Genomic DNA, 25,521 nt, shown 5'->3' on the forward strand with positions numbered 1-25,521 from the left:
GCCACTGGATTCAAGCAAGCCTGGCTGAAGACGGCTGAAATGCCAGAAACCGGTCCTAGGAAGCTTGTTTCCGGTCCAGGGAAGGCATGGCTTGGCAGTTCGGGCTGGACTGTTCCCATGAGGCACAGGGTCAGACTGATTTGCATATGGCCATGTCTGAACTGGGGTGGCAGAGTGGGCTAAAGAACGGTGATGGATCAAACCCGGATCTGTTGACTGGGTGTGAGTGTTTGATTGGTTCTGATGCTCTGTCCATCACCACCCCCTTTTGTACCGCTTTGTTCGCCATAAGTTGGCAGGGTATGCTCAGACGTGAGTCCCTTGCTCACTTTGCCACTGGATTCAAGCAAGCCTGGCTGAAGACGGCTGAAATGCCAGAAACCGGTCCTAGGAAGCTTGTTTCCGGTCCAGGGAAGGCATGGCTTGGCAGATCGGGCTGGACTGTTCCCATGAGGCACAGGGTCAGACTGATTTGCATATGGCCATGTCTGAACTGGGGTGGCAGAGTGGGCTAAAGAACGGTGATGGATCAAACCCGGATCTGTTGACTGGGTGTGAGTGTTTGATTGGTTCTGATGCTCTGTCCATCACCACCCCCTTTTGTACCGCTTTGTTCGCCATAAGTTGGCAGGGTATGCTCAGACGTGAGTCCCTTGCTCACTTTGCCACTGGATTCAAGCAAGCCTGGCTGAAGACGGCTGAAATGCCAGAAACCGGTCCTAGGAAGCTTGTTTCCGGTCCAGGGAAGGCATGGCTTGGCAGTTCGGGCTGGACTGTTCCCATGAGGCACAGGGTCAGACTGATTTGCATATGGCCATGTCTGAACTGGGGTGGCAGAGTGGGCTAAAGAACGGTGATGGATCAAACCCGGATCTGTTGACTGGGTGTGAGTGTTTGATTGGTTCTGATGCTCTGTCCATCACCACCCCCTTGTGTACCGCTTTGGGACCAGGAAGAGGCCAGCAGGAGTGACGCGGGAGGCGGCCAGCGGCTTCAGGTACGTTTTTAAAATAATTATTAATGACTCGTTCCCCCCCACCCTGCGTGCGCTCTCCCCCACTCCGCCACTCGCCCCCTACCCGCCCACCACCCTTTGTTAGTGGCAGCCGCCACTGCATCCTGAGCTCCCAAGAGATGCTTCAGTCATATTTTGCCAGTCTTGCTCAGATTTCTCGAAGTCCTGCGGTCAATTACCGTACCTCCTTCGGTTGTCTTGTCCTGCGATTCCTGCTGTCATCATCTCTATCAAGTTGTGTCACTGTCACTCACTTCATGTTACTACTGCCGGTCTCATAGCATGCTGCCTCTGCCTGTCACGCACAATGCAGTCATTATCTACAATTTCGTCTGTCAGTACTACTTCTCCACTCCCCTCCTCCCCACTGTCCCCAGGCTATATTCGAGGCACCAAACTGTATGGATGGTGGTACACTACATTAAGCAAAGAGGGCAGCATTAGTTCAAGGATATAAAAACAACGTATAGAAGCCTAGGTTAATATATGTATGACAATCAGCGTATGAGCCTGCAAGTGGCTCTGCGAGGATGGGCACCCCCATCAGTGAAAAGCTCGGTGCATTTCCCTAGGTTGGAGTATTACCTTCCAAATTGCTACACAAGGGCAACCCTTTGTGTGTCTGGCAGGGGGAGCAGGAGATGCACACAGGCTGTGTGTACGGGAGCGCCCCAGTTCCCGGGGTGTAGGAGCCTGGAGGTGGGGGTGCTGCTGGTTTGTTGGCAGGCTCACAGGTTTCCATGTGCATGCATGTATTCCCAGGCCTCCTGCTGGCTATTCCCATTTGCCTCAGTCTGATTATGCAGTATTTTCTCACGCAATGCTCATCATAAAAAGTGTACATATATATCTGTAGTATGCTTCTGCTAATTCACCTACAGAAAGCGACAGCTTTATTTGCTTATATTATGGTTCTCTGCTTTGCTTATGACATGGGCGATGCAAAGCATCTTTAGCCAAAGCAAGAACATGTCCAGGATGCAGCCACTTCCTGCCATGTAGACCAGTACTGTGCTGTTCCTGTAGCTTTCCCTTAGGTGGCGCTAAAGTGTCGCTGTGTAAAATGTAAGAGTTATCTCTGCCGCTAGCAATTACTTGCACATGAAGGCAGAGTGTTAAGTTTTGTGTGTTTTTCTAATCACAGCAAAAGAAGCACACTTACCATGGATGTCATGCTGTCGTTCGTAAGTGGATTGCTGTCAGTGATGGGGAAATATTGACAGGGGTGAAGTTAGTGCTGTCGAGGGAAGGTGACAGAGAGGAAAAAACAATTGGACAATAGGGACAGAGATTAGTACGAGATGAAGCCAGTAGCAAAGATACAACAATGGGGAATAGTGCTAAAGGGAAAGAAACAGTGACAAGAAGAGAGAAAGGAGAATCAAGACTGCCCGGAACAGGCACTGGGTATATTTGAGGTCAATGTGAGGCGTACAATTAGAGACCTGTGCCCGTGTTTCTATCTGGATATCAGTTTAGAGTGCAGCAACGCAGCAGCCAGAAAATTAAAACAACCCACACTTTGAACCGCAACTCCAATTCCACAGTGCAAGCAAAGTCCACACTATGCTGCAAGCGTCCCCTTCACTCTTCTGTCTTTGCTTTCTTCCTCCCATCTCCCATCTATTTTCACTTTCCTTGTACACTCCCTTCCTTTCTCCACACCTTCTACCATTCCTGCCTCTTTCCACCTTTCCTTCTTTCCTTCACCCTTCATTTCACACTTCACTCTTCCCATCTTTATCTTTCTCCACCTTTCTTTCTTTCCCATCCTTACTTTTTCTTTCTTACCTTATCCCACCCCTCCTGCTATCTCTATTTGCTCCTCTCCCTCTTTCTCTGGTACTTTCTCGTGGCCTCCACTCCTTACCTCTGACATGGCACCGCTGCACAGTATATCTGAGCCTTTGTCTGCAGCCACGCAGGCAGAAGAGGGCCATAAAGCCGAGGGCTAGTCAACAATTTAGTGTGGCACAGCTCAGTAGATCAGCTCTGTGGCAAGCCCCACTTTATCTGCCAGACTGGAGTGCTAAGAACCATGGGGCACAGGTTACGCAATTGAATTGGGGTAGATTGGGGTGGAGTGGGGTACATTTGGGTGGAGTAGGGTAGATTGGGTGGAGTAGGGTATATTGAAGTGTAGAAGATTGAGATAGATTAGAGTGGGGAAAATAGGAGTAGAGTAGATTGGGGAAGATTTGGGTATTAGTGCAATGGGATGTATTGGGATAGATTGGAGTGGATTGGGGTACGCTGGGGAAGACTGGAGTGGGGTGGATTGGGTTAGATTGTAGTGGAGTACAGTAGACTTGTGTGGAGTTGGGTAGATTGGACTGGGGTAGATTATGTGGAATATAGTAGGTTAGAATGGAATTTGGGTACTTTGGAGTGGAGTAAATTGGGGTGGAGTGGAGTGGAGTAGATTGGGGGAGTGGGGTAGAGTGATACCAAAAATGACAAAAATCTAATTAGTAGAAAATGAGATGTGCAATTTTAAAGATGTAGGTAAAAAATAGTGCTTAAAAGCACAAAGTGCCAACTGTGTTTATCAGGTTTGGTAGGACAGGGACAAAGTCAGATGTTAAGGCCAACCACGATGAGGTGCTGGCCAGATATAAGGACCAAGTTAGGCTCCCTGAACAAAGAAACCTTAAATCCTGGTTCGCGGTCTGTACAGCATTGTTTTGCGAGGTTTCACTTAGTCTGGTGTCGGTTCCGAAGGGCTGCGAGAGCTGCGCTACCGGGTCCTGCATTGTGTTGCATTGAGTTACATCAGTTCTGATGAATCTTGAGGCAAGGATTTGCAAGGCTTTGCGTTGAGGTGCTTTGGTTCAGATAGAACTGTCAGCTGGGCTGCAAAGCTTTGTGGGGATTTGCGTCGCTCAGCGTTGATTCTGATGATGCTCGTAGGTGTGTGGCAAGGCTTTGCGAGGCTTCACGTCGCTTCAAGCTGGATTTAGTGAAAACCATAACTGGGCTGGTAAGACACCTCTATCCCCACACCAAGTGTCTACGACTGCAGGGGCAACATTTGGGGGGGATTAGGGATCACGGCAGGCAGAGTCCAGGTGCAGGATTCAAGATCGTTTGAGCCTTTTCTGTCCCTGAGGCTCTGATCAGGAGGCCAGCCATCTAGTTCTTGGAGTCACTATGGTAGTCCTGGGTGCAGGATGCATGTCCAGTCCTTCTCACTCAGTCTGCAGGGCAGCAAAGTAGCAGGGCAGCAAAGTAGCAGGGCAGCAGAGTAGCAGGGCAGCATAGTAGCAGGGCAGCAGAGTAGCAGGGCAGCATAGTAGCAGGGCAGCAGAGTAGCAGGGCAGCATAGTAGCAGGGCAGCAGAGTAGCAGGGCAGCAAAGTAGCAGGGCAGCAGAGTAGCAGGGTAGCAAAGTAGCAGGGCAGGAAAGTATCAGAGCAGCAAAGTAGCAGGGCAGCAGAGTAGCAGGGCAGCAGAGTAGCAGGGCAGCAGAGTAGCAGGGCAGCATAGTAGCAGGGCAGCAGAGTAGCAGGGCAGCAGAGTAGCAGGGCAGCAGAGTAGCAGGGCAGCATGGTAGCAGGGCAGCAGAGTAGCAGGGCAGCAGAGTAGCAGGGCAGCAGAGTAGCAGGGCAGCATAGTAGCAGGGCAGCAGAGTAGCAGGGCAGCATAGTAGCAGGGCAGCAGAGTAGCAGGGCAGCAGAGTAGCAGGGCAGCATAGTAGCAGGGCAGCAGAGTAGCAGGGCAGCAGAGTAGCAGGGCAGCATAGTAGCAGGGCAGCAGAGTAGCAGGGCAGCATAGTAGCAGGGCAGCAGAGTAGCAGGGCAGCAGAGTAGCAGGGCAGCATAGTAGCAGGGCAGCAGAGTAGCAGGGCAGCATAGTAGCAGGGCAGCAGAGTAGCAGGGCAGCATAGTAGCAGGGCAGCAGAGTAGCAGGGCAGCAGAGTAGCAGGGCAGCAGAGTAGCAGTCCTTCTTGCAGCAGAGCAGCAAAGCAGTCAGTCGTCTGCAGATCCAGTTGTGTACTGAAGAGTTGGGTCTGAGGATCCAATATTTACACCTGGCGCCCACTTTGAAGTGTGAGAAGTTTCTGGAGGTTTACAAACCCAACCCCAAAGTTGTTTGGAATTTACATCTTCCCTGCCTGTCCCAGTTCTAACCACCAGGCCACATCTTTCCCTCCAAGGGGGCAGTGTTGCCTTTTCACCAAGGGGGAGGAGGGCCACTCACTGTTCACATAGGAAGTTCTCTTAAACCCACATCTTACCTGATAACATTCCGTATAAATATTGAATAATCGCAGTCACAAAACTGACTTGTAGTTTGTACGAAATTAGAAGTCTTAGTTGAGAAGGTGAGAACACATGTCAAATAATAATCACAATCCTTGTCAGGGTGCACCACAAAAGTCACTAAAAAAACCTGTGCTTAACCCTCTGGTATGGCACAAAGCAATTAAGCTTAACTTAGAGGCAATGTGTGAAGTATTGGTGCAGTACTAAAAAAGTAATAAAGTCAAAATTCATAATAAAAATCGCTAAATGAATTAGAAAAATAGAGCTAAATTTATTGAACAATATGAAACCAAAATTAAAACAATTCATGATGAAAGAGAGATATAGGAGGTGGCGGGACTGTTAGACAACAAAAAACACTGGCATTCAGAGCCTGTGAAAGTAACAACTTATGGAAGTACAATTGTGAGGGAGCTGCAAGTGTGGGAAAGTAGGCGACAACGAGACAGAAGGCCAACAATTGCGACTCCAAGCTATCTACTACACCCAATAGTATAAAGAAGTGCGACGTTTGGGGATGTTCTTCGTAAATATTATTTTGGGGTAAATCCGACCCTTCCCTCATCTTGCAAGTTGTTCTTTGTCATTTAGACAAGTTCATTCATTGTTTACTGTTTTTTCAATATTCTGGGGCAAGAGGCGTGCAAGGCATCTGAAGTGGAAATCCTTAAAATGTTGCATTGATCCGCTCCTATGTTGGACACTCTGGCCCTGAATGTAGACTCGCTTACAATTGGTGTGTGAGCTGCGCGTCTCTATGATCCCCCTCTTCCCCATGCCCAGCACTCTATGACAAGGAGCAAAATAGCACCCCCATGCGTTGTTCCAAAGTTGCTAATGTTATTGTAACACCCTTAGTAAGTTCTGTCTTTTTGTATTCTGGGAATTCTAGTTTTGCGACGCCATGTAGAACTCTGGTCTCCCAAGTCCCAGTTTGCGGAATGATGTTGGATAAAAGCCAAGACTGGTTTAGGAAGCCACAGATGACATTGAGCTGCTCGGCAGGAATGACGACGTCCCTTCAGGGAAGCCGCCTGAAGAACAGCGGCTTCGTCTCCTGGAACTGTTTGTACAAAGGACTGATCTTTCCTTCCTCAGTAATGATGGACATTTGAGACTGAAACACATTGTCCTTCGCCACCTCAACCTCAAAAGGTCAAAAAGCAATTTCAGTCTTAAATTATTCCACTTATTTCCCTCTTGGTCAATGGGAGTTGTATTCAATGGAAGCACGAAAACTACACTATAAAAGTGAAAATACGCCCTGTTGACAACTTACGGCTAAAATAGCTGTAAACATAGCAAGGACATGTTTAAAAAATAATAAAGTATTGGTGTAGCCGATAACTTATGCAGAACAAAGATAGATTTAAAGCATAACCTTTTGTTGCAATAAATTGAGCAACTTTAAGTGCTTTAGGCACAAACATCCACAGTTTTAAGACTAAAACTATTCACATTTTTATTTAGGACAGAGTTGAGGAACTCTGTGCTAAGTTTGAAAATATGCAATACTTGTTATCTGTGTAGTTCTAAAATATTGATGAGTCGATTGTCTTTGGATCATTTAATGTACGATATAATCAGATTCTTTTGAAACTCATTTTGCAAAGCAAAAAGGCAGTGGTCATTCTGTCAAAACGTGCAGGATGACACTTTCCAACATGCTCTGAGTTTGGTTTTGCTTCAATGCACATCTTCTTTTTTCCATTTTAGAGTCATGGTTTGACCTGTCATGCAAACTGACCTGGGGGTGTAGGCAGAGCCAATGAATGCCTGGGGTCAGTGGGACCGACCACCCTTTCTGATTGGCCAGCAGAAGAGTGGGCCTGTCTAGCAGTCGTAATTGGGGACGTACTGTGATGTCACCTCTTCTTCCCTTGCTAGGCGTATGAAGGAGTAGCTTCACGAGCTGGCGAATAGTGAGTGATGGAAGCCACAATTAGGGGTTCTGGCAGCAAGATCCTCCAACCTTATGGTTCCATATGATGTGACCTTTCCTTGCCCCATAATAGGCAAGTATCAGTGAGGTGGACAGGGCTCACTGGGGATGGTGGCCACTCTAGCATGCCACCCCAGCCCACGTACTTCCAAACGATCACGACACACACAGAGCTTGGTATTACACGTCTCTATTCAGTGTGTAACCGTTAGCTGAACATTCATACATCATGAATTCCATCACCAATGCACTTACGTCACTGTTCTACGGAGTTCGTCAGGAATTAAAAGGGTCCCATCATCTCTAACTCACTAGACAACTACATCTCCACCTTTGGTAAATAAAAAAGTACCAATAATACATACATACATTACAACTCTTCAATAAGTCGTTTTGGGGGTCTAATCAATGACCTGGATCTGGTCATGTGAGGCTGCAGAGATATTGAAAAAGTGTCCATGACTACCACTGGTGAGAGAGACATTAGTACAGTTATTGGACCCTCTGGATTCTCATGTGGAGAAGTCTCAATCCTGACATCTGGAGCAGCCAAAGGTCGAGACAGTGGCTTGAAATGCGAAGAATCGTGTGCAGTGGACTTTCCAGGACGGGGAGCAGTCACCGTGTGTCCTCTTCTAGTTACAGCCCTCAGGGGGTTAACGTCATTTCTGCCTGACAATGACGTGGTCTCCTCTTTTGAGCACAGTGCTCTGAGCACAAAGGTGCCTGTCCGCGTAGGTCTTCATTTTCCATTTGTGATAGTAATCAGTAGCGCAATGTTTATCAATGTCAATAGTTCTTTCAAAAGTCCATTACAGCAATTTGGTTCCCATGGCTGTCCCAAACATTAAGGTGGCAGGGCTTTCACCTGTGGTGGAATGGGGTGTTGACCTGTAGTCATGAAGCGTAGACTGAAGAACTGATTTGAGGTCAAGCTATTCCAGCGCAGCAAGCTGACCGGTCTTTTTGAGGGTGCTCATAAACCTCTCAACAACACCATTTGTCTGTGGCCAGAGAGCTGCACTTTTTCTGATGCTTGACATTCAGATGAGTGAGAAAATCTTTAAATTATCAACTATTGAAAGGCAGGCCACTGCCAGATTTGAAATTGAAGGAACACCCCATGTTTCAAAAATACTTTCTAATCTCTTAATGACTCTGTCATGAGTTGTTGATGACAGATCTTCCGCAAGGGGAAAATGGGAGTATCCATCAACATTGACTAGTAGATGATGTCCATTGTCAAGGCGTCCAAAGAAATCAATTGCAATCTTCTCCCATGCATGCTTTGAGAGATCAGACATGCTAAATGGATGCGGGGTAGTTTTGGATGACAAGCAGTTGTACAAATGACAGGCCCTTACTTCCACTTCAACTCTTTCATCAAGACAACCAAACCACACTCAGTTCCATAGAGCTCTTTTAGTATCAACAATTCCTCGATGTCCCTCATTTTCCAGTTCAATGACTTGCTGTCTCTGACTCTCAGGTATGACAATTTTCGACCCTTGTAAATTGATGTCTTCTGGAGTGACTGAAAATTTCTGGCATTCTGGATCTTCATGAAGAAGAGGTCGAGCATGGTATCTCCACAAGTGATGGGTAATCAGTGGCGGCTGGTGACTTTTAAAAGTGGTGAGGCGTAAAGTTGGTGACAAGTTTGACTTTAGTGATTGGATCACTGAGCATAACTTCCATAGTATATTTGGGCAGTTTTGAAAACTAGAGGGCCAAATGGTTCCTTTTTAAACCACATTTTAATAAAGAATTTGCTTGAAAATCATTAACGTGTTGCAGGGATTCTGCACATATACAGAACTATGCGCAGGAAACCAGGACCTCGGTGGATAGTGATGTACCAACCTATCACCTCAGTGCCCAAAATCCCCAAAACCGACTAGCTATAGTGTCTCATTCGTTCTCCGACTAACAGCGAAGCTACCAATGATTAGACAACCCAGAACACAACACTCCCGACTCTCTCAGGAATCCCGGTAGCAAGACAACTCTTTCTCTCACTCACTCATACTTGTCCACAATGAGAGTAATCAGAGTCACTGTATAGTTTAAAATGTTTATTTTAACTAGCGTGCTCTATGGTACAGTACAGGTGCCATTACAAGCAGGAAATGCATAAACACAATATCGTCAGCATTGTCACAATTCCATAGAATACAATCAGGGATATCATTTTATAAAGACAGTGGAAAAGGGCTATTGGGCCTAACCACCCTCCCTGTAACAAGAAATTGTTTATTATAAAAAAGAAGACCTCTGGGCTTTGTCAGCAGACCCTATACCTCAAGACCTAGATGAAAGGTTTACATCTCCGGACCAGCACAGCTCTTTTCGCTGGAAAGGTCTCTCCAAGTGTGTGAACAACATGCTTTGCTGCAATATTAAAGCCCACCACTTTCAGTAGTGCAGCTGTGTGTCATGTTATGTCTAGGTGCGAGGGACTGACCAGAACAGAATAACAAGGGGCATTGTTTATCGACCTTGTACATCGTGTACAGACTACACCCCAGAGCACAGCAGAGAATGTGAAAAGCAGTTCTCATGTGAAAGGCACAAACAAGGACTTGCAAAATAAAGGCATGTAGTATCATGCGCAAAAGCAGCCTCATGGCTGCCAAGCTCATGCTAACTTAGGAATGTCGACAATGAACACTACCCTCCATATAACAAAGGAAGCAGTAAGTAAATACCACTAAGTAAGAGCAAAGGTCTCTGCATGTGCTCAGAGAGGGCCCCAGACCAATTTTTATAATGGCTGTTTGAAAAGTGAATTTCATTGCAATTCAATTAGTACACCAGTTTGGCATACAGGCTTTCATGACAATTATCTTAATACAAAATATTGTATTTAATTATGTTTGATGTGTTCATTGAGCACATCATACATAATTAAACAAAATGTTCGGCATCAGGCCACATGTACTATGAACTGCCCACTTTTAAGTGACAGTCAATAAAGGATTGCTCATATTGCCCAAAGTAAATAACTAACTTGGGGGAACTGTGGAAATAAAACACTGAAATCTCCTCTGCCCAAAAAGTGGAGGGAAAGAATAGGTGCAGATTAATAGTTGAACATGGGGCTCTGCGGTGTGTGTAAACAGGCATGCTCCTAGTGCGCAGGAACAGACCGGTATTGTAGTATACAATTCCATGGCTGTAAGTGGGTGCGGTATGTATCAAAAAAAATGTCAGGCAGTCACCAAATGAAGCTTGAAAGTGACAGAGTAGTGGGAGGTCAGCTTAACGAAGAAATTAGGGGCCCTCCTCAAAGCACAGATTCAGCGTTGAATGGACGCTGAGAAGTTCGGAGCAGATACAGAAGAATAAAATCATATGAAGTGAAATAATCAGGAAGGCCAACACATGGCACGTGACCCGCTGCTACATACCCAAAGGATGCTAGTGGCGAGGAGGTACTTGGTGATAAATTATTCCACTTGAAGTGGTTGATGTTTTTGGAAAAAAAGCAAAGTGGGAGCACGAATAGGGTAAGATTATTTCACTCTCATGTAACAGTTCCTAATTCGATTTCATGTCTCAACCATATTTATATTTTCAAGAGAATGATAGAATGCACTCCTTTTCAACTTTAATCACTAGTTTTGAAGTATGCTCTTAGGCAAAATTGTTGTGTGCAGACTTGCCAGGGCCAAGCCCCAACGGCACGTTTTAAATTATATCAAAACAAATGGAGCATCTTTTGCGTTCCAAACACGTCACGCAGAAGAGAAAATGTAGAAGAATCGATTGCTCTTCAATATTTCATTTATTTCAAGCTTTTTTTCGACCATAATTAGTTCATCCAATTCATCACATCTTTCTTCAGTTTTTTACGAGACCTTTCATAAATCCTATATTTTTCTAATGCCTGGGAGGTGCCTATCCAGGCCTTTTTCGTAGCACGTGGGATTATTTAGCCCCAGGTCGCTTCATTTAAACTTACCCAATGCATTTTGGGCTAAAAAACAGCCCTTCTACAGGGGTGGCTGTAAATTTAAAAACAAGCATCAATCTGATGTGTATTTAACAATAATTATGTACACAACATGTCTGTAACTCATTTTGCCTAAACTGTAATCCAAATATCCATCAACCCTTATGGAGCAGCCGCCACTGTGGGTAATAATGTCTATGAGGATTTGCACATCTCTGTCAGTGCTCGTGGCAGCAATGATTTCTTCTACTGATACTGCAGCAGGTGTGCTGGACTTCACTATGAAGTTAACATAAGCATCAGCCAGTTTAGAAGTGCTGCCATGGCACAGTATTGGTACATGTGAGAAGCAGTCAGCAGGATTTGTACTTTTTCCTGGACCATGCACAATCGTATAATCATACTCCTGCAGTAGGAATCCCCATCTCTCAATGTGAACGGGCATCCTGGTTTTAGGATTGCCGAAAATGGTGAGCAATGCTTGGTGGTTGGTGACAACTAAGAAATGCTTCCCATACAGGAACACATGAAAATGTTCAGAAACCCACACCACAGCAAGGCTTTCTTTTTCAGGTTGTGAATGTGCACGTTCTGTCGATGACAATCTCCTGCTAGCATAAGCCATAATGTGTCTGGATGCATTGGGATGTCCACTGGGCTTGCATCAATAACAACCTCCGTCTGCAATTTTGGATCAAAGTATGCCATTTCAGTGGCGTTTTCAATTGCAGGTTTGATTTTCTTGCAGCTTTGTTCACAGTCATTTGACCATCTAAATGGAACATTTCATTTTGTTAAGTCTCTCAATGGGTCACTCTTAGTGGCAAAGTCATGTATATACCTTGAACAGTAACTTGCCATACTAAGGAAGGATCGCAGCATAGTTACATCTTGTGAGGGAGAAGTGGATAACAAGTCTTGTACTTTATTTGGATCTGGAATTATTCCCCCATCAGAAAAGATGTGTTTTATGAAACTCACACTTTCACTTTTCTGCATTAAAAGTGAGTCCTGAATCCTTAAGTATACAACACACTTGTGTAAGAGCTTTATCATAGTCTTTCCATGTGGCCCCAAAAACTAGTATGTCATTACTGTAATTGAAAGCATTTGTGACTGGCTGTATTACATGATGAATAATGTCCTGAAAGAGGTCTTCAGCTGTGGACACTTCAAAAACGTAGTCTTTTATATCTACACAACCCAACATGAGTTGAAAAGGTAGTAATGTACCTGCAATTTTCTTCCAGTTCGAGTTGGTCATACACTTTGTTCAAATCAAGCGGGAAAAGACTTTGGCTCCATTCAGCTGTCTAATCATGTCAGCGATGTGCACACCTTGATGTTGTTCTCTTTCAATCGTCTTGTTCACTTGGCACATATCAATGCACATGCGGATGGCTCCTCCACTATCCTTCTTCGGCACTACCACTTTGGGGGATACCCATGGCATTGGACCAGTGGATTGCTCAATGATGTCATGTTTCAATAATGTCTCAATTTCTTTTTCTTTGAAGACATTCATTTATGTCCTTCTGCCTCTTGCTTCCACTTGCTTTTCACACTCAGTGCTGATTAATTTTGGGTCATTCCAGCCTCCATGTTAGCTACTTGACTGTCAGCTCTTTCCTTCACTCTAGCAGCCATGGGTACTTGCTCCAAACTGAGTGTCTCTTTCAGCATTCTTCATCTGAAGGAATCGGAGAGACAACCATCTATTACTCTGAGATGCATGGCCCCTTCATTGTTGAACTGTTTGAACTTGCAATGCTTGATGAGTGAATCAAGTCATTCTACAAACTTATCCATAGTTTTACCAGTTTTCTACCTTTCCATAAACCAGCAACAGTGGACACAGAGGAGTAGGAGGCGTTGGCCCAGGAGATGCGCACTATGGACGGGGACGCCGTGGCTCGACCAAAGAGCCGTGGCCCCAGACAAGTGATCCACAGGGGTTGGGGAACTATACAGGGTGGGTGGCCGCAAGGGAGATTCTACTAGGGCTCTAGTTTTGCAAGCTGTCTACTAAACAAGGCATGTGTGTCTGGAGGAACAACCGGGGAACTTTCTTGGCACTCTATCAGAATGAGAGACTGCACAATAGCACAAGTTGTGAAGTTGTACGTGCACCACAGGCACCGTGTGTGGAACGGAAGCTCTTATTATGAACTGAGCACCAGTCTGTGTGGGTACTAGGCTATAAACAATACAAATGTCTGTGTCTAATCCCCTGTCATTTTATCCCAAAAGTCACCACGCCAAACACACGAAGGACAGGAAATCCAGGAACCCGGTAATGAAATATCTCTATGAACTATAAAATAAGAGCCACTGCAGCAAGTGCTCTTTGCTACTAAGAAAATCAGCACTGACCATCCATGACTCAGCATGAATTTTCATTCGAATATGATACATAACTATATTTTGGCAATAAACTTACTTTGACTCCAAACATTAGCTTGTCTTTTTCTGTAATTACTGTAAATTCATTATGTATGTATTTTACATGTATGACAAAAATAATGCTAAGTCACTATAACCTTAGATTTGAAATGAATCTTTAATTAATGGAAATATATTACATTAAATTACAATTAAGTTTCTGAAGTTTAAATACAAAAATAAATTACCACTTAAGAAGTTTTTGTTTATTATGAATGACAAATTATGTATACTGATGTAAAGAATTAATCAAAATTAATATAGTTATATTCTAATAAACAATATTTTTACATTCATTTTTAAATTCAAATTAGTGTATTAAAATATTTTAGAATTAAATAATAAATGTGTACTATGTTTAATTATGTCTTTAAAAATATATTACATTTATTTATATTTTCAACTATTTTAAATCATTGAATTTCATGTATTATTATTTCCTAAGGGGTTTTATTATGATTGCCCACCTCAATTATTTCCTATCCAGTGGTTGGCCATGTGTGACGCTTGATTTGCCATGTTTCTTTATTACTAATCTTGCTCAAAAGAGTGAATTACTCAAAAAATGTAACTTATTTTGTGAATCAGGCCCAGATATGTTTGTTCATCTTTTTTACCCACAGAGGTTATGAGAATAGCATTATGACTTGGTTTTAGAACGGAGGGGTACAAAGATGTGTATACCTGCTCTTGTTATCCAACTGCATGTGAAACTGGTATCCTGACCTTTTGTTTAGCCTTAATACCAACCTAATCTCTTGTGTGCACAGAGGCCTAGGCCTGTACCCAGTAATGAAAGGTCCAGAACCTCTTCTGTGATATGAAAGAGCGCACTAAGCTTGCCCATATGGTGAACATAGAGCTACTGTCCTTTCCCAGGGTGAATCGCATAATTAGGCGGTGTCAACGTACAGGGTTTTATAAATCTTTAATGTGACCTGACCTTTTTCTCTTTGTCAGAGACAGATCAGTCTATTGACCACTCTCGTCCAAAGTTCTGCTACTATGTGAAGCCACTGATCTTTGCGCTGTGTATTAAGCGTGTGTGTGTGCATTGAATAGCACATGTATGGTTTTATGACTCTGCATGTGTTATGAGTCTGAGTACTGGGACCAGTGAGATCCATCCTACATGCCCCTGGTTTAACACGGGGCAAGATGAAGGGTGTGAACATCTTCCCCAGACAGTAGAAGTGTATTGTCTGCATTCCTGTGGCAGGAGGGTGAATATCCAGACACTGAAGTGAGGATGATGGAGACAGGTCTTTCCTTAGAAATTCAGTGAGGGCCTTGATAACAAAAGACTGCTGATTAGTTCCTACTCTGCACTACTGTTTACCAAAGGGAGGAGTGAAGTGTAGCACTGCAAATGTCAACCCTTTTTGTCTGTTTTTGAATGCTGCTTCAGACAGGCTGATGACAGTCCGGTGCAGACAGCTCACACTTCATTGTGCTGATGTTTTGGATACTTCTGTTAAAGTCATCACTTTGTACAAAGGGTGAGTCTGAGAAACAGTCAGAAGATCCCATTTTAAAGAAAAGGAACCTAAACCAGCTGTTAAACCTCATATAGTGGTTCCACATCACCTGCCAGGAACTTGTGTATAAGAGTGGCAGCCAAACTACCCCACTTTGTTCCAGTCCCACTTTCATGATCACAAAGCAAGGGATTGCTCTGCAGAGTACTCAAAGTACTGCCATGTAACACGGACTGGTGCCAGCCTGATTACCAGTCTCTCATAGGCCAGAGTATATCACCTGAAGTCTTAGTGTTATGCTGGAGGACCTGAGGGTATACCTAAAGTCCCTAGAGGCCTGCCTGTCTGCCTTAATGTGTGTGCCTGGCCGTGCAGGAGCAGAGATTGTCCAGAAAGAGAAACCAAGCATGTTCCCAGAATGAGGAGCATCAAGACTATCACAGATAGCAAATTTAGAAGCAGTCTGTGCTTTGAAGACCTACATAGACTCCCTGGTTATTACCTGTGTGACCTTCACAAAGACTTTTTCAAGATCAAGTACAAATGTGCTGCTCGGCAATCCGACAGGCACCTGAAAGGCTGGTGCTTCCACTGTCAGTCTCAAGAAGAGAGTAGATGCATTGGCACCAAAGCAAAAAGCTCTAATTGGCCCAGGGACTACAACTGCCAAAGACTCAATGTTCTGGATAAATCGACCCAGAGGCCACAACTGCCAAACCTAATAACCTGTCAACACCTGATTGGAAATGCCACCACTGCTGAAGATGAGTGCCTCCACACATGCCTCCCATGCCGACTTCATTCTGCTTCAGTGACTGCTGAAGCTGTTTATTCATTAAGCACCATTCAGCCCACAAAGACCCAGTAAACCAAGACGAGTGAAAGCCCCTTCTGGTTCAATAAGGTTTTGGATGGCATTGAAGAAGCCATTGGGCAAACAGCCATTGTGAGCAGCTTCTTCCCAGTGTGAATTATACAAACACAGCGACGGAGTTATTTACTAAGGTTGTTTGTGTGTGCTCGGCGGGTGCAAAGTGATGCAAAGCAGCACATAGTATAGGGTCAATTAATTTGTCATTATAATACCCTGCCGGAGCAGCGCAAAAGTGTGCTGCGCCTTCCAAGCACAACTGCAAACCTTTGAAAATCTAGGCCTACATTTCCACGCCATTAAGTATGCAATTTTTTAACGCAAAACACAGTGGAATCAACACAAGACAGGGAACATTTTTGTTTATTCGTGTTGTATTGCCTCATCCGGCGACCATCAGTTAACATCAAAGATTTTTTCGATGAGAAACCCAAAGTGTCGATTGAAAGTGAGCAGTGTCCACACATAGAGCAACTAATGGCTTCCTACAGTATGGGAACAAGTCTAGGGCCCTCATTATGAGCAGTACATCGACTGGGTCAGTATTTTTCTGGCCTGATAGTATTTGGTCAAAATGAATTGGTCACGATAAATAGCACCCGCTTACAATTTTATCCCAGAAAATGGGCACTAATTTGGATTTTGGTGATTATTGTACCATAATATGCATGTTCCAGTAATTGCTGGACATTTTTCCCGATAAACCTTTACAGGTTAAACGTGCCTCAATTTATTGAGGGCAAAATGCAGGACTGTGATGTTAGCTGCTAAACTCATAATTTTAGTATGTGCGGTTACAGCTATTAACCACATACCCGTATTATGTAAGAAAATATAATCAATCACTGCCTGATGCTTAGAGACAAAATTATTACAGTAGATTAGATGATCTCATGATAATTGGCTATTTAATGCCCAGAATTTCAAGACATGCCAATGTGACAAAGGTTGCTCTCCCGAGGTGTCTCTATGCTCAATAGGTAAATTATTCAGAGAAATATTCCAAGAGAGCTTTATTTGGTCATCCAAATTGTCATTGTTAGATCTGGCATCCTTGGCGTGGTTTCCCCCTAACGTCTTGCCTTCAAAACTCCTGTTTTTGCTGGCCTTGTTTTTGCTGGACTTAGTCAGGAATCTGCGTACTTTACCACTGCTAACCAGTGCCAAAGTGCTTGTACTCATTCCCTAAAAGATGGTAAGATTGACTTATACTAAATTCGCATATTTAATTTACTTGTAATTCTCTAGTAAAGTGACACCACATCTGCCCAGGGCCCACAAATTAAATACTACTAGTGGGCCTGCAGCACTGATTGTGTCACCCACATAAGTAGCATTTTAAACTTGTCTCAGGTCTACCATTGTAGAGCCTGTGTCTAAAGTTTAAACTGCCATTTCGACCTGGCAAAATAAACCTTTTTCCAGGCCCAAACCTTCCCTTTTAATGCATATAGGTTAGCGCTAGTGCAGGCCCTGGAACACCCACAGGGCAGGGTGCCATGATTTTAAAGAGCAGGACATTCAAGTTTTACATGTCCTGCTAGTGAAAAACTCTTAAATTAATGTTTCACTCCTGCAAAGCCTATCTCTCCCTTAGGATAACATTGGAATTGATTTATGATATCTTATAAGTGTAATTTCTAAACGGTAAGAGCTAACCAGTTCATGTTTGGAGTCTCTAGAATCCTAAATTATGGTAAAGTCGGATTTTAAATTACAATTCTGAAAAGAACACATTTAGAAAGTTGGCATTTGTTTGCCTTAGTCATTTGCAGCCTGTCTCTGGGTCACATGATTGGGTGTGGTTGACAGCTGGGCTTTGTGTATTCCTCCTAGACAGTCACACACATTTGGAGAGTAAGTGTGCCTGGTGTCTTGCTTTCTCTTCAGAACACCTGAGCAAGACTTCAAAACACCAGGATACAATGTGAACACTTCAAAATAGGACTCTACACCCCTTTAGAATACCAAGGTACAAAACAGAGTTCAACACTCATTTACCAAGTAAATGGAAAGATTTATTACAGCAAGTTCCCATATATCAAATAGCAATAATGCACATTTAAAATACATGTTTAAAGTGAATGTATATACACAAGAATAATGCATAGAAAGATAACTGCATGTACACAAGAATAAGTGCATGGAAAGATAACACAAAAATGAGTAATTAAAACTTGGAATACATCACCGGCTGTTTGTTTAGCATCATCTCTGCCAGCATGACTGGGGAACTCATTGGCAGTCTCAAGCAGGGAGATCGCCAACAGGGCACAGTAGTCCTGGGCAGTGCGTTTACTCCACAGGAGAGTTCCTGTCAAAACGCCAAGAGGTCTCTGTCTTTATACTCTTACTAACACAGAGAGAGGCTTCTACCAGGGGGTTCAAGGACAGGTTAATGTGGCTTTGCTTCTGCCTTACCTTGACTAGTATTGTGGTTGCTGCTTGACCAGTGCTCACACTCCAGTCAACCAATAACCCAATTTCTAACAGTCAACCTTTGTTATAAGAGTGGAATTAAGACTGAAATCCCATAAAATCATAAAAACTGCATCCCCCCCTCACAGTTACAAAGAAGAAACTCTTCTAGGAGCAATTGAAGATTCCACCCAGCTCCAGTCAGTATTAGTGGATGAGCATTTAATGTTACTAAATGTTTTGCCCTGCAAAAGGTGTAACCTAATTCACATTGACCCGTTGCTAGACACCAGATTACAAACTCCTCAGCTTCTTAAAAAACAGAGTAAGTCTAAGACTACCAAACTCCTCAAAATTCTAAACTTTTATCAAAAATGGCAATGGGTATTTTATTACGGCAATCACCTGCACATTTGATTCCCACATCGTTAAGAAAATCAGGATTTATTTTAGGCTTAATCAGCATCATTTTCCGAATACTATTTTTCTTTCGTATCTCGCTTAATACTATCGCCCAATGGGGAAATACATTGTGTATAGCCCATGTTAGCAGTGGTGAGGTGATTCAATTCACTGCTGGCAGAATTTGTTTTAGAAATATTACCCTTATTAATTACATCACGTGGACCCTTATATTTGTATTCGAGGTGGAACAACACAATCTTATTTTTAGGATTAATGCTATCGTTGACTCTTGGTATTACTTTTTTGCAAGATTGGCCCACTCACACAAGCATCATTCTGAGATGCATTTCCTTTTTTTCTGTCAATGAACTGTTGAATAAACTTTACTAAATCGCCAGATGATGCTATAGTACCCTGAGATCGGATACTCAATCAAGGATTACAATCAATCAAGGATTCATGAAGCGCGGCAAACCACCCGTGAGGGTCTCAAGGAGCCTACTGGTATCTGAAAGTGCCAAACAGGAGCCTTCCTCCCCCAAAGGGAAGTTCAATAGATGTCAACTGACTTTGTGTCAGTGCTTATCTCTTGGCCTTGTGATTAGCACAATAATGTCATAACCCGTGGCCTGCGCTCACCCGTATATGCCGGGCAGGCGAGGAGACGCACTCCTCTTAACTTCTTCAAAGCTCCAGCCTTCTGCTACAGAGGAGATTATCTGTGCATGAAGAACATGGGCACTGTTTGGAGTGAGGTTTTCCGTCTGAGACACTTGCACTACATGACACTCACAAGTGTGGTAGATAGCAGCGCTTCTGCACTGCAGGTTGAGCCCGGCTTCAAGAGCAGGCAGAGTGAAGCTATCCAGTGTGTCTCTGTTTCTCCTCCTCTTGTCCCACTGCTCTTTGCAGGGTGTACTGCTGACCAGCATTAATATTATTTTCAAGGTCCTCAGTGGGTTCAGGCAAGTGTGGATAGTAACATACAGATTACCAGTTTAGTGCAAATCTGACAAATATACAGCAAGTGAGATTTAGCAGAAACAGTTTTAATGAGGGCTACTTACTTGCTCAACAAGCCTAGTTTGCTTTAACTGCGTTGGCTCAGGTCACTGACACCGCTGACCCACTGGCCGCATTATTATTCTGAGCGGCGTGAAATGGTAGCACACGCAGGTCCGGAGTTTCATCGGTATGCTACAAGTCAGTACCTATCTTTACAGCCTGAACTAACCCAGCAATGTTGGTAATCTGCAGCAAGCTGTCCGGGTTTTTACTCTGCTGCTTTCCCTTAATGTAAAACAATCCTCATTCTCATCATCCTTTCGCGTGCTATTCACAGGTACCTCATTGGAAACAGCAAATTTACTTCCTAATTTAAATACTGGATCATTCCTAATCTGCAATAATTTTTGGAAGGACCAGGACTCAAGAGAATTTTAACAAAGGACTTTTTCAGTTTTTGCATTTTTCTCAAGATAGAGTCAAACACTCTGGAAATACCATTTTGAATTATCTAATGTAGTTGTTGATTCCCACCTGCTTCTCCTCTAAAAAAAGCTCTGAGTATTACCGACAGCAGCATTAAGTGAATCATACTATCCAACAGCAGAAAAGACCATCTCCCAGCTGAACCATCAAGCCCACCGTGCTCAGTGTATCTTTTTGCCAGAATACAGACCTTCTAGGCCTTTCTGAAGTAAGACATGATGAGTTCCCCTTAAAGTCGTCAAACAGAGTCCTCCCTGTGTCTGTAGGGGATTTAGCTGATCTAATATTGGGGTGCAGACATTTTGAAAGTGCTTTCTTCTGAATATTTTCATCAATTGCCCTTGAGAGACCAATTTACAAAGGCATGTAAGAGTACATATGAAATGTTCATAAACACTTTTGTGACTCGGTTCCTTTGTTCATAAAGTGAAACCCTTTTTTAATGTATGATGGTGACGTACATCTCAAGAGTATATAAACAGTCCTCTTGAATCTGTAGAAGATCCACTTGAAGATCGTGTTGATCTGATTGCCATGATTATGCCGCAGCAGATAACGGACTGTTCAATGTACCAATTACATCTGGATTCTTGAGAGCTTGCTACCAAGCTCAAGCAAGTCCTTACCAGAATGCTCCTCATAGTTAGCAATTGAAGGAGCAAATCAATGAACTGGAGATGGGGAATCAAAAGGAGATACCTGAGTGGTTATGCTGGACTGAAACAGAATTGTCTTGACCTTGCATCACTCATTGACTTTGCCCAGAAACTGATACCCATGTGCAGACTCAGAGTTCAAATGAACTAAAGGTTTAGTCAATGTGAGCTGTTCCTGTTTTGATGGGGCACCATTGGTCAAACTCTGTCCGTCTCTGAGCAGCAGATTGTTTTGAAAAACAGGAGGTGATAACTTACTGTGTTTTACCTCAACTCTGATTGTAATGTCACTTTCAGTCCTTGGCTGTTGGTTCTGGCTTGTTTTTCAATAACTGATTTTTTAAATGGTATTTTGGGGAAAAGGTGCAAACAGCTGTAACCAGTAGGGATTCCTGCCTACATCCTTTGTGTCTACCAGACTGATGGTATCATATCTACACACGTTGCGTATTTCAGGACCAATTTATCAATACTTTGCATTGGGTTTGCATCACAAAACTGATGCAAACAGATGCAAAATGTTGTTTCATGCTGGAAAGTAGCCCCAAAGTAGCACTTTGCACTACTTTGCACCACTTTGCATCAAGGGAACTTATGATGGGTAGTACGTGGTCATTCCCAAGCAACCACCTATGTGCTTGACTCAAATCCTACCTACTAGAAAAGGTACAGAGGGGTTTGCGTCAAACAATTACAGCTCCTCAAGGCAGGCGTAATGTGTGAGAAACGTTTACTTTTTACTTTTCTCCAAACATTTATAAGTTTGCAAGTGCACTGCACCAAACACATCCAAACTTAGATAACTTTTTAACTATGTTTCAGCATAGCATAAGGATACCTTGTTGAAGGGGTGTGTGTGTGGCACAAGTCGAGGTAAACATCACCATATTTTAGTATATTTGTGTGTAGTAAATGGTAATGTTGTTCTGTTCTCTCCCAGATGCGATAAGCACTGAATATGAGTACTGCACCAATCAGAGTTCCGGTGGTGAATAACTCTGCCTCCTCCCTCAAGGGTCTCCATTGTCCCACAGATGCCTCCAGGAACAGAGAACAGACTTGGTGAAAGCAGAGAGGAAAGCAAAGCATACATGCCTCCACCAAAGTCTAGCTATGACGTTTTCAGTCTTCGTTATCTTATTCCTACCGACTGCCAAGGAATATAATGGTAGTTAAAGGCCGTGAGCCTGAGTTATTGACTCGAGCTGTAGGCAAGGGCCTACACCAAGAGAGAGGGCCCTTAATATTACATTATATGAGGGCAGAATATCCTAATAAAAAACAAATGCCTCCACTTAGACAGCGTGGGTTAAAATCCCCCGCCTCTCCCGAAGCCTTGCTGTGAATGTTCAACATTTACAGCTGTTCATGGCCAAGGTTGTTAACTGCTGAACATGCACAGCAACAGCTGTAAAAGAAGGTTGAAATCAGTCGCTGGTTCTCCCTGGACTCGGCCAAGCTGCTGTTCCTCATTCAGTCAATTCAGGAAGATCTGGGAGCTTAGAATAATTCCCCCATCCCTCCTTCCGAGGCACCAGTACCTACGTGTTACAGGAGGAGAGAGCATTCGGAACGAATCGATCTCGGAATGGTTTCCGACTGAATCAGACTCTGGGAGTCCGACCGACCGATTACGATTGTTCCGGATACCATTCAGTCAGACTCCCATTGACTACAATTGAAGAAAGGGGTGGCTGGGGAAAATCGTGCACCCTGTGACGGGCACCCCTTGGTGTCTGCAACACTGTGCATGGTCGGTCTGAAAGGAGGGTCCCATGGGTACCTCCCACCGTGTGAAGGGGGGCCTGCTACGGGCCCCCAAAGTCAGTCTGTGTCAGACAAACTGATTAATAAAAGCTGTCCGAATCCGACATCATAATCGCTTGGTCAGAAATGCGGTCCGTAAACATGTACCAGTCGGCTCTGAATGACTCGGTTCCTGCGAATGCCATCCGGAACCGAGTCGGAAAGTCTGACCGCTTCCCGAACATCATAATTGGTCATTCAGAAAGCTTTCCGAATCGGTCAGAAAGATGAGCTCTGAATCGGATTCAGCAGACCCGAATCCGATTCGGAGTCTTTCCGAACGACATCGTAATCGACCTCTGAATGCTTAATGAATATATGAATTGTACTCTATAAGAGAGGTAGTTCTATATAAAATACTCTGACACACTGGCTTTGAAAAGATAGGCTTATTAAATGTCTAACGTTTAATTATGTGATTTTTGTAACTGCTTTATACCCAGTAGTGTAGCTGGAGAGGGCGGTCCCCCCTGGACATCACTTTTTTGGGGGCAGCGGTGAGCCACAAGCGCAAGGTAAGTTTTGTTTTAGTTTTTTCTTTATACTCCCTCATTAGCGTTAGGCATGGCTATACACCCCCCCCCCCACACCGCTCGTTGACGTCTTACCCCTTAACCGATCGGTTTGGTCGTTCGCCAGCACCCCCCTCCACCTCTTACGGACACTAGATGGCAACTGAAGTATCGCCCCGGGTGTCAAAAGCCCTAGCTACGCCATTGCTTGTACCTATGTGTATTTTACAGCCCTGATGAAGTTCCTGTATGGAACAAAACCCTGTTTCTTTAATTTTGCATACTCGCTCAATAAAGCATTTCTATATTAGATGAAGATTGACTTCAGCTGAGTTTATGAATTTACAAAGAATGGATTAAACATGTATTCTCTTCCAACAGTTCAATGGATGTTTCTTCTTTTGAAACTGAAACTTTGTCACCCTGTCATCGGTTTTGTATTTTATGTGGCACCAACAGATTGAAAAACAAATATTAAATATATGTACGATGTACAACACCATAGTTGCCTGTATGGATTAGAAGCAATGTTTTTTACATGGGCCAGAGACTGGCAGTTTTTTTTTCAAAAATAAAGTTTCACAAAAACCAAGAGAAAAGAAAACAAGCATTGTCGACGTCAAAAAGCTGGTTCCCAACACCAGACCTATGGTCTTTTCCAGTTATGTTTACTAATTCCAGCTAGAGAATAATTTTGTAATGGAAAAGGATCCTTGTACAAACGCCATAGGCGTTTTTGGTGACACTCGGTGCTTTAAATGGGCCGGTACTCACTGGTACTTAGTACCGGCACTTCTAAAATTTTCTGCGCTTGAGTACCGGTACTTATTCTCACCCAAGGAGAGTACCAGTACTCATGGGGCAGCAAGCCAACTCAGTGCAATTTGGCATGTAAAAAAAGAAGCGTGACACAGCTGACCAGTTGGTCCATTTCCGCGAAGCCCTCGAGTGCTAATCTCCCCTTACAAGGTGATAATTGAGCAACGCCTGTGATTATTGGCACAGTGTCCACTCAGGCTCTGTGGAGACAATAGCACTGTAGGTGTGTGAGAAAGGCCTGCTAACATGACAGGCACATCTCGTGTCTCGGGAAACCTAAGAGAAGGCTTCCTGCTGGCGTAGCTGAGTAGGGCAGCACTGGATTTGAGCCAGATCGGGAAGGAAGGTGATGCTGCTGTAGCACAGCGGGGTGGGGGTGGGGGGGTGTCGGGAATCAAGGTTTAGTAATGTGGACATCAGTGATATGAGTTTCTAAAACACATGAACTAAATACCCTGTCTGCATGCATGAGTGCTTCTATGTCCCTGTGCGTGTTCTTGTATGAGTGAGTGTTGTCTGCAGTGTGCATATCTGCACACCAATTAAATCTCAATCAAATTAAATGTGTGCCTCTGTCCCGGTCCCTTAGCACTGCCCGTAGCCCCGCCCCCATAGCCCTGCCCCACTAACGCTGGCCCCTAGTCCACATCTCAATTTGGCGAGTACCTACACTTATTTTTTTTACATTTAAAGCACTGGTGACACTAGTGCATTATGTACTATTTGCCTAAAACCAAAATACATTTTGTCCAAGTAGCGTACATTGGTAACACCTACAGCCTTACTCTGGTTGTTGAGGTTGCATAGGGTATAAAAACACCTGGATGTGATCCCATTTGCTCACGGAATACATCGATTTTGGTGCACGATTATAGCTTTTGCATTACACAATGGGGTGTGACCTTCAAAAAAAACCATTCAATTGCTTATTTACACACTAGAGCTACTGCGCAGTTTTGCCTGCGTATTTTTCTCCATCTACGACCTGGCGAAAGCTATATGCACCCACGTATGTAGGGTCTGGTATTTCCTGTTTCGTAAGCTGAGTGAAAAAAACGCGTGCAAATAGTTTGGGCTCGATTTGTTCATTTTGAGCCACAATTTATAATGAGGCCCATATTGTGTCCTTACTATCTATGGCCCTTTCTTTCCGCCGAAATGTGTATTCTGTTTGTCTTGGCACTGCTCGTCGGCCAGAAGCACTTGGAACCCGCGCCCGCTTCCTGCAGACTCCGGGAAAGCCTCTTTTTCGTTGAAGCACAGGAAAGAGAAGTGGCCATGTTTATATAGACCGATGACGGCCTCAATCACTTGCTCAGTGGGACGTTTTCTTGATTAACCAGGGTCAGAGGTGCATTGTTCTTTTTGTTCGCTCCTATTGGGCGGGTGAGAAAGGAAATTACGCGCTTAATGCCTTTGAATCGCTATTCACACCAGAGAACGATTT

At 43.9% G+C, this 25,521-nt stretch overlaps 1 long non-coding RNA gene across 2 annotated transcripts in view; it reads left to right on the forward strand.

Annotated features, from left to right (window-relative positions):
- The window catches only part of LOC146780086 (uncharacterized), a 290,713-nt gene that overhangs the window by 165,995 nt on the left and 99,197 nt on the right, over positions 1-25,521 (forward strand). Inside the window, exon 3 of one of the 2 annotated variants that reach the window (XR_014972247.1) lies at positions 6,172-6,692. The exons of the other annotated variant lie outside the window; for it this stretch is intronic. This is a non-coding gene — a long non-coding RNA (uncharacterized LOC146780086). Of the gene's footprint in view, positions 1-6,171; positions 6,693-25,521 lie in introns of those variants that run through there. 2 annotated transcript variants of the gene reach the window in all.

The sequence above is a fragment of the Triturus cristatus genome, chromosome 12 (assembly GCF_964204655.1).
Source record: "Triturus cristatus chromosome 12, aTriCri1.1, whole genome shotgun sequence".
Lineage (NCBI taxonomy): Eukaryota > Metazoa > Chordata > Amphibia > Caudata > Salamandridae > Triturus > Triturus cristatus.